At 56.2% G+C, this 9,400-nt stretch overlaps 1 long non-coding RNA gene across 1 annotated transcript; it reads right to left on the bottom strand.

Moving 5' to 3' along the window:
* Positions 1 to 4,374: 4,374 nt before the first annotated feature.
* On the bottom strand, positions 4,375 to 7,469 carry LOC143650435 (uncharacterized). The gene is made up of 3 exons (XR_013159554.1): positions 7,238 to 7,469; positions 6,556 to 6,688; positions 4,375 to 6,202 (listed from the first exon to the last, which is right to left on the bottom strand). It is a non-coding gene; the product is annotated as an uncharacterized LOC143650435 (long non-coding RNA).
* Positions 7,470 to 9,400: the final 1,931 nt, after the last annotated feature.

Below are 9,400 nucleotides of genomic sequence, written 5' to 3'. Positions count from 1 at the left end.
ATACCCTCCCCGGGGTGGGGGGGGTAGGCCCAAGAGAGAAATGGGAAGACAGGGGTGGGGGGTGACGGGGGAGGGAAGCAAGGCAACAAATACACATGCAATTAATTGCTCAGTGTGGTAAGTAGTTTAGGGGTGGGTGGCAGTTTGGGGCCAGAAAATTTCGGTAGGACTGAAGAATGAGGAAGAAGTGTTGGGGTGGGGGTGGGGGGGTGAGACCACCGGGCAAACAACTGTAGAGGCAAACAATCCACCCCCCCTACCCCCACCCCCACCCCGCCCCAGATGAGACGGAACTCCACCACGTACTGGCTTGGGCCAAGTCCTTGCTCACTCTTGGCGACACAGGATCTTCATCTGTAAAAGGGGTGGGGTGGGGTAGGGGGGTGGGGAGCTATTTATGAAGCAGGTGATACAGGAACAGTCCGGAGTTTGGCCTGAAGCGGAGTAAACTGCCAGAGATGGAAGGTAGGGTTCCGACTGCCTCTGCCAGCAGACTGGGCTGTCTTCCCTTTCAGGCTATGGAAAACGGCATTTCTGCCAGCAGACTGAGGTCTTCGGTAAAGGCAGGGGCTCCTTCTCCCACCTCCCATCACAAACATTCAGGAGAGCTTCCCTCATACACACTGGGAGATGGAAGGTTCTTGCTTTCAACTTTGCAGATGAGAGACCTCGGGGGGGGGGGGGGGGGGGTCATTTGTTAAGTCAATCAACAAACACTGCTGTAGGCTCTTGGGGACAGCAGAGGACCAAACTTGACAAACCCTTGTCCTGTGTCAGTGGCCCATCCACTGTGGAGAAATGAGTAAGTGAACTGGCACAAAAGCCCCTCAAGGGCAGACGGAGCAAGACCCGAGTTATGTCCTGGTGGACTTTTTTGCATATGCAGAGGAATAATTTAGGGAGCAGTGATAGAGACTCACAAAAGGGGCTATTTATCTAGGAGAGGCCTCTCTGAGGAGGTTAACCTTTGAGCTGAAACTTGAAGGGTGAAGATGGGCTGCCATGGAAGTTATGAGGATGTGTGTGTGTTACAGGGAATAGTCAATGGCTCCCTATTGCCATTAAAATAAAATCCAAAAACAAACGAACAAAAAACAATAAATAAATAAAATCCAAGTCCCTCCTACCTACCAGACCCTGCTCAAGTCCCCTCCACACCCCTCAACTACCCACCCTCCCCTCCTCCTGCCCTACCATTTGCTCCCTCTGCTTCAGCCATGAGGGCATCCTGTTTTCCAACACGCCCAGTCCAGAGTAGCCTCAGGGCCTTTGCACAGGCTGTGTTCTCTGCCTAATACCCTTTTCTCTTCCTTCTCATCACTCAGTTCTCAGCTCAAATATCCCCCCTTCAGGAAGCCCCCTCCTGACCCCCATCCCCATTTAAGCAGTGTCACATGTCCTCTTCTGTAATTCCCAAAGATGAGTCTTGCCCTACTCCCTCCCCTTCTAGCTCCTATCAGAGGTGTCTTCGTTTGTTTCACATAATCATGTTTAGCCATAGGTTGCTTTATTTGTTTTTGGCTCCCTCCCTAAGCTCCTGTTCTTGGTCCCTGTGGGGCCTGGTATACAGTAAGTGCTCAATAAATGGACAGGTAGTCCGGGGAGGTGACTGACCAGAAGAAACAGCTGACGGGGCTAAAGCCAGAAATTAGTGGGAATTCTAAGAAATACCAGGTTCCCCAATTCCACAGGGCCAGCAGTTCCTGACTCCAGATTCTCAGGGTCTACAAAGTCCTGACTCTAAACTCTTTCCAGAAGGTGTCTTGCCTCTCCCAGATTTCCCCTCCTTAGACCACAACTTCAAATAGTCACACACACACACACACACACACACACACACACACACACCTGCCCCCAGGCCCCCCCATCTGCTCCTCATGCACTCCCACCTTCTCCTGAGCCTTCTCTTGCCCAAATCCTCTGAGCTTCTCAAACTCGAAGCTCCTAAACTTGGCCCTTGTCTCCCAGCCCTTCTCAGAGCAGCCTCTCCTCTTCTGATTCTCTCTTGACTTGGCGGCTGCCTTCCCCTCCTAAGATGGGTCTCCTGGCCAGGCTCGGTGCCACCACGTCCAGCTTCTCGAGGATGCTCCAAACTCTGGGCCCATTCCGGGACCCTCCCCTGAGACCCAGCCCTGCACGTCCAGCTTCCAACTGGGCATATCTCCTGGACATTGACTGGGCTTTCAGACCCAGCATCTTCCCCCAGACCGGGTCCTCACCCTGTCAAGTCCCACAGTTCACCCTGATCCCCCAAATCAGTCACCTAAACATCTGCCTAGCTCACCCTCTCTCCTTGTCTGCTGTGCAACCCAGCCTCCCATCCCCGAGCTTCCCCTACCCCCCCCCCCCACCCTTTCCAGGGACCAGGCCTTCTTCCTCTCCGGACTGGACCATTAGCTACCTTCTCCCTCTGAGCAGCCTCCCCTCCTGTGGCTTTCCCTAAATCTGTCCCTCCCACTTAAAACCCTCCCATGGCTCCCTATTGCCCTTAGGACAAATTCCCAACTCCTCAAGCTAGTATGGGATACCCTGCACCACCCACCCTGCCCAGTTTCACCTATATGTGCTTGATCACACACCCCTCCCCTGCTCCAGGGGCACTGACCAAAAGACCTGATCTGCCTATTTTCCTACTTTCTCACCTTTTGAGCTTTTGCTTTTGTGCTTATCTCTGCTGGGAATCCCCTGTACCTCCTCTGCTGCCTGGAGGAAGTCCATTTTCTCTTGAGACCCAGCCCCAAAAGGTATCTCCTATCCTGCCCCCAGGACATTGAACACAAAAAGTCTGATGTAGGTAGATAAATGGGTATTTATTCGGTAGCCACTTCCCTAAGCTGGAAGCTACTGGGAGTCCCAAAAAAGATCCAGACCTTGCCCTTGGGGGGCTCCCATGGTGGGTGGGGAGAGGAGACAGAGCTGAACACTTCTACTCTTGGGACTTAGGGATCCACAGAGCAGGGAGCAGGGGGAGCTCTGTTCGACAAGTCAGAGAAGGCTTCCTGGAGGAGGGGACCTGCCCACTCCCACTCACCAGTCTCGCATTTCTGCAGCCAGGCACACGCCATAGGCAGAGTAAATACAGATTTGCGGATTGTGGGAGAACCCCCAACACACACACAAACACAAATACACACACACACACTATCTTAGTGTGTACATCCGCTAGAAGGACAGACGTTTTGCTCTGAGCAGCAGTGTCCCCAGTTTGAGGGGCCGGGGGGCGGGGGGGGGACAGTGGGCGGATGGTGAGGCTCAGAGGAAAGCAGTCTGTGAGCGGCTGGGGGGCGGTTGGGCAGCTAATCCTCGCTAACTCGCTGAAATGCCACATCCGGCCCGAGCAGGAGGCAGGGAAAGGGCTCAGCAGGCGTGAGTTAAAGCCTGGGCAACGCCGAGCTCTTTCCACTGAGAAGACTTCCCCCAGCTAACTTGTTCGCTATCCAGGGCTTCCCACTCCATCTGTCTGGGTCTCAATTTCCCCCTCTGCAGAATGGAGGAAGAGGCTTCTCTTCCCAGCTCTCCTCTCCCGCTGCAAAGCAAGGGTTCGCCCCGGCTCCTGCCTGGGTTTTTACAGTGTGGATTTTTTTTTTCCTTCTTTTGAAAGAAAAAGCTGAGAAGCAGCGCCAGGAACCGGGATTGCTCAGACCACCTTAAATCAAGTTCGCCGCCCCAGCTACTGTGGAAATTCCTTTCTCCGCGGTGGTTGGCTGGGCGCGCCAGCCAATCCGCCCGCGGCGCTCCCACATGGGTCCGTGACGTCACAATAGAAGCTGGCCAATGGGAGACCAAGGAACCGGCAGCCAATGGCAGGAGGCACTAGGGTAGGCTGGACCAATCGGAAGGCGGCTGGGCTCTCAGCGGGCTAAGGCGAGGGAGGCTCCCCCTCCCTTGGAGAAGCTGAGACCCTAGTGGACGCCCCAGTCCTGCCGGGTGGAGTCGGGGTTCGGCTCGATTGGTATCCAAAACCCAGGGGGAGCGGGCCACCCGCTAGGCCTGACGGGTCCCCCCTTAAAAACTGTAGTCCCTCGTCCACCGTGCACTTCGCAGAAGCCCGGCCAGTTCCTGGCAGAGGATGCGCCTTGCACCCTATTTTACAGAAAGGGAAACTGAGGTAGAAAGAAGTCGAGTCTTGCTTGACGCCCTGGGAAGAGCTGAGACTCGCACCGGACGGAGCCTTGAGGCTTCAAGTTTTTGTCCCCAGAGGGTCAGATGGGGGAGGCATCACAGGGCTGGTCTGTAACCAGGGGCTGGAGGTGGGAAGCGGGGAGCTCATCTCCGTGCCTCAGTTTCCCCGGAGGGTAGACTGGAGAGGAGCCGGGAGCGGGGATTCTCGGAAAGACTACGATTCCCAGAAGCTCCCGCGCCGCGCCGCCCGGACTGTCAATCAAAGTAACGTGGGTCCCTCTCCCGCCCGCGCTTCCCCCCACCCCCAACACACACACATCGCCCGCCGCCTCCCTCCTGCCAGTTCCCGCTCCCTCCCCGCCGGCTCCGAGCCCGGCGCGGTATAATTACAGCCCATTGATCCGACCCGGGCCGGGAAATCAGCTCCCTCGGGGAGGCCAAGCCTTTGGCTTCCGACACCGCCAACCTCTGCCTGCCTCTCCCCCCCACCTCCCAGCCGAGCTGCTGGCCACCAGCCAGGCCTGTCCCCTCCCACCGGCCCCGGGCTTGCGGTGACCTCTGAGCCTCGGTTCCTCGCCACAGTTGGCGGTGAGCCTCTGCCCCCTTCCCCAGAAAAATCACACACACATATCTCCTTCAACCCAGGACTTTGGGGAGCCATCCCCACATCCCATGTTCTGGTCCCTTCCCGCCCCTCCCCGTGTGACCTTGAGGCTCACCAGGGCCTCTTTCTGGGCCTCCGCTTTCTCACCCATCCATCGGGAGGCTTGGACAAGACTCAATCAAGAAAGCAATATTGCTTGCTGCTGCGACATGAGCAGCTAGGGCTAGGCCATGCTAGACACTCAAGGAGGGCTCCCAAGTTTGAGGAAACAGGGAATAAGGCAGAATGTGGACGCTCAGCATGCCCTGTTGTCAGGGCTGGAGTAGAGGGAGGGACCAAGCTACTGAGATGGGGAGGCACTTCCCAGGACAATAGGGGAAGCTTCCTAGATGTTGGGTGGGAACATTAAGTTGGGGTTCTGCAGCATGCGTAGGAGTTGCCTCTTTTGAGCAAGGCATTTAAATCCTCCTAGCCCAAGATGGACAAAAAGACCTTAAGCCCTCTTCTTGAGCTCTGGCATCCCCCGCACTCTGCCTTGCTATGTGGCAGAATATTCCCCCGACTCTGAAATGGGGCCCACAGACACCCCTATGGGTTCTAGAGCCTGGGTACCTGCTCACACACGCTCCCAGTGACATCACAAAGGCAGGGGGTACTAGGGTTAGCTGAGTACTCAGGAGTTCCAGTCTCCCCCTGGAAAGAACTGGAATTGGGGTGGTCTCAGTGCCAAGCACTTACTCTGCCTGGGTTTCCTCAACTGGTGGGTAGTAGAATCTTCTAATAAGTGAAGGATTATGAAGCACTTCAAACTATTCATAATTAGGGGCACCTCCTATTGTTCCCTTAAAGGGCCCTCTCTCCCCACTTCAGATGGACCACGCACTCTCCATTCTTCTCATGTCTTTGAAATCCCATCAAAATGTGAATAAGATCCTACCCCCTTCCCTGCTTAAGAACCTTCCATAGCTCCCTGTTGCCCCCAGAATAAAATCTAAACTCAGTACTGGACTCTTTGCTGTTCCTCCAACACCCCAGGTATGGGCCAGCCTCAGGGCCTTTGCACAGGCTGTTTACTTTCCCTGAATCATAACCGGCTCTGATCTTCCAGTTTTGTCTCAAACATTACATCCTACAGAGGCCATGTCTGACCAGCCTGGCTAAAGAAGTCTCCAGCCTCCCCACCTGGTCAGTCTCTATTGCGTTCCATCTTCTTCAAGAGACCTGGCCCCTACCCAAACCCTTTCCATTTACTTGCTCCTGTGTTTATGATACGCCACACCATTGTTGGGAGAATAAATGAACAGAATGGACAGACCCAGAGAGGAACAGGGTCTCATCTCAGGCGAGTGAGCATGGCCTTCCTGGGTTGGCACCAATGCCAGCTTCTCTCCTGGAGGCTGGGACACCCGGGTGGTAACCGGTACAAGCCTGGATTCAATTCGACCTGGGCTGCTGTGTCACTGTCATTCTGTTTTCCTATAAAATCGGGATAATGAGGGAAACTTCATCATCAGCACAAACAGCTCACTGGAGGAAATGGCTTTAGCCATTATCACCGTGTGAGGATGTGCAGAGCTGGCCTGGATACCTTGGGCTGGGGGGTTGGGGGGACGGCGGGGCAGGAGCTGGCCCTCAGTGGACACCCCTCCCCCCAGTTTTTAAATCCCTCGGGATGGGGGTTCTCATTCTTGCATGGACACACAGGTACCCACACTTCCCACAGCCTCTCCATCCCAAGTCCAGGCCTCTCCCCACCCCACCCCCTGCCTCCCAGCATCCCTGGAGAACCCTGACCGCACCCCCACCCCCTTTCTAAACCCCAAACTCACCCAGCACCCAGCAGGCACCATGGCACAGAGAGGGATTCTGGGACCTGCCCAGAACTTCTACCTTTCCATCTCCTGCTTTCTGGTGAGATCCCGACAAAGGATTTTTCTCCTCTTTGAGCCTCAGTTTACCCATCTGGAAGGGGGGGGAGTTTGGTAATATTACCTACCCAGACGGCCCTTGATAACCATACACCTTGCCACCCCCATTATGGGACTGGCTTGCTTTTCCCACTTTCCTTTGGGTTTGATTCTCCAAAGATCCCACAAAATAGGGGCTCTGAAACCCGCAAAGGCTTAGGCCCAGCCCAGTGGTTTCTGTTCTCCCAGCTCCTTCTGCCTGGAACCCCCACCCCCTGCCCAGTGGCCCCTGGAAGACTTCTCTGTCATCCAAGCTTCAGCTCAAATGTCACCTCCTAACAAACACAATTTTAAGTGTAGCCTTCTTAGGCCTTTCTCCAGCTCCTGCCCCAGCTGCATTTTTCTTCCCCAACCTGGTTTGACTGAAATGTTCTTTGTGGGTGCATTTGTGGTCTGGCTTCCCCACACTTTCTGGGCCCCAGGAGTGTGAAGAGGGGCTCCACTGGGTCCCTGGCATTCATCACAGCCTGGCACACAGCAGGCGCTCAATAAATACTGGCCCCGGGGGAATGAAAGGTCTACCGGCAGCTCCAGGCAGTTCTACCTCGTCCGCTGTCTACTGTAGTCCGGGGTCCAGGAGCACCCGGCTTTGGAGAGGAGGAGGTAAACAAGCCCAGAGACGCCCAGCGCCCTGCCCAAGGTCACAAAGCACGGCGCCCCGGGTGGGCTGCTCTCCAGCTGCTGTGCGGGGTTGGGGGCGGGGGGTCGTGAACATCCCTACCCCGCTTCCCAGGCCGGCCCGGGCCGAGTGCCAGGCCGCCCGCGCCCCTCCTCCCCGCCCGGGGACCCCATCCCCCAACCACGCAGGCCCCGCCCAGTGCGTTACCGGCCAGGCCCGGCCAGGCCCGGCCGGGATCCGGGAGGCGGGCCCGGGAAAAGGAGGGAGGAGGGGAGGAGGAAATGGGGTGTCGAGGGAGGAGAGGGAGGGGAAGGCCAGGGAGGGGAGAGGGAGGGTAAAGGGCAGGGGAAGGCGGGCTCCCAGGCCTGGCACGCGCCCAACAGCAGGGCCCAGGGGACGGGGTGGGTGGGAGAGGTTTGGAGGCGGCCGGATCGCAGGAGCTTCAAACTGAGAGTTGGGGAGGCTGGGGAGTGGGGCAGAGAGGGGGCACACGCAGGAAGAGATTAAAAAGAGGGGCGAGACAGAGAGATTAGAAAGACCTTGAAGGTCAGAGGGAGGCTTGGAGAGGAAAAGAGAGGAGAGGGGAGGGAAGGAGAAGGAAAATGGAGACAGAGAGGAGAGACATAAAACCAAGGAGAGAGACAGAGACCTAGAGACACCCAGAGGCAGAGGGGGGTCAGGAAACTCCAGGGCCAGCCTGCACCACGGGGGGTGCTTACGGCTGGCTCCCTTCTGGCAGCTTCTAACCTCAGAAAGTATCTAAGTACCACACGGACCTCCTCCTAAGCTCCTGCCTCAGTTTCCCCTCCAGCCTGCTCCCCCCCCCCCCCCCCGCCACCTCCCAGTGGACGCAGGAACAACATTCCTAATCCCACATCTGGGTGCGCCCCTCCCCTCCTCAAACATCTCCCATGGCTCCTCAGCACCCCAACTCCCCACCCCCCACCCCAGAAGGCCGGTGACCCAGGCCCACCCCTCTTGCTGGCTGCTGTGCCGTTTTCCCTTTTTACCCATAAATCATGGAGCACCCTCTCCGGCCCAGGCACAGTTCTAGGCTGAGGGGATTCAGTAGTGACCAAAGCAATACATAAAATCCCTATTGTCATCGAACCCACAGAGAGAGGGAGGCAGGGAGGGGAAGGCATGCAGCAACAAAGGAATAAGAGATTAGTTGAATTCCGTTGTGGGTAGTGATAAAGTCTGTGAAGATAAAGAAAGCAGGAAAAGGAGATGATGACCACAGGAACACTGTTTTACCAGGGTGGCCTACCAGGGTAGATGTTTGGGGGCAATGTGTTCCAGGTAGAGGGAACAGCAAAGCGCCAGAGGTGGAACAGAAAAGAGGCCCAAAGTGACTGGAATGAAGACAGTGCATTAGGGGAGGGGACTGTGCGCCTCCAGGGACGCCCCAGTCCCCAGGCTCAGTCTATCCTTCAGCTGTGCCCTCTCCCTGCCTTGAGTCCCCCATCTTTCGAATCTTACTGCTCCCCACTCCTGCAGCGCCTCCCAGCTGGCCCTGGGTCCAGAAGCTTCTTTTTTACCTCCTACAACAGAATGGTTAAGAACCCACATCCTATAGCCTGGAGCTTTGTGCGCTGGAAAACCTCGTATCCCCCCGCATCCCCCACCCCCCACCCCCCACCCCACGAACAATTCTGGTTGAGTCTCTGGGCCTCAGTTTCCTCACCTGTAAAGAGGCCCTTCCTTCCTTTCAAGAATCGAGAGATGCAAGTGAAAGCACTGAGCCAAAAGGGGGGGTAACGGATGTCCAACAAATGGCAATCTATTGTGACGCTTATGATTAATACCCCTATGATGTGCTCTGCTTTCCTAATCAGTACGGTCGCTCCACGTGGGCAAAGAGCTCCCTAAGTCAAGGGCAGGAAGCCCAGCTGCTTGGCCTTTGAACGATTTCCCGCCCTTCCTTGGGCCTCAGTTTTTCCATCTGTCCAATGGGGAGAGAGTGACATCATTTTTGGGTCTCTAATTCCCTCCCTGCGCCTTAGCTTCTTCCCCCCCACCCCCTTCCAAGATTCTGTTAAAGCACCCAGGCGCCCTGGAAGCAGGAAGGCCACTGACATGTTTCCG

Source organism: Tamandua tetradactyla, chromosome 11 (assembly GCF_023851605.1).
Source record: "Tamandua tetradactyla isolate mTamTet1 chromosome 11, mTamTet1.pri, whole genome shotgun sequence".
In the NCBI taxonomy this organism is placed as follows: Eukaryota; Metazoa; Chordata; class Mammalia; order Pilosa; family Myrmecophagidae; genus Tamandua; species Tamandua tetradactyla.
This window is presented reverse-complemented; position numbering and strand designations above follow the sequence as displayed.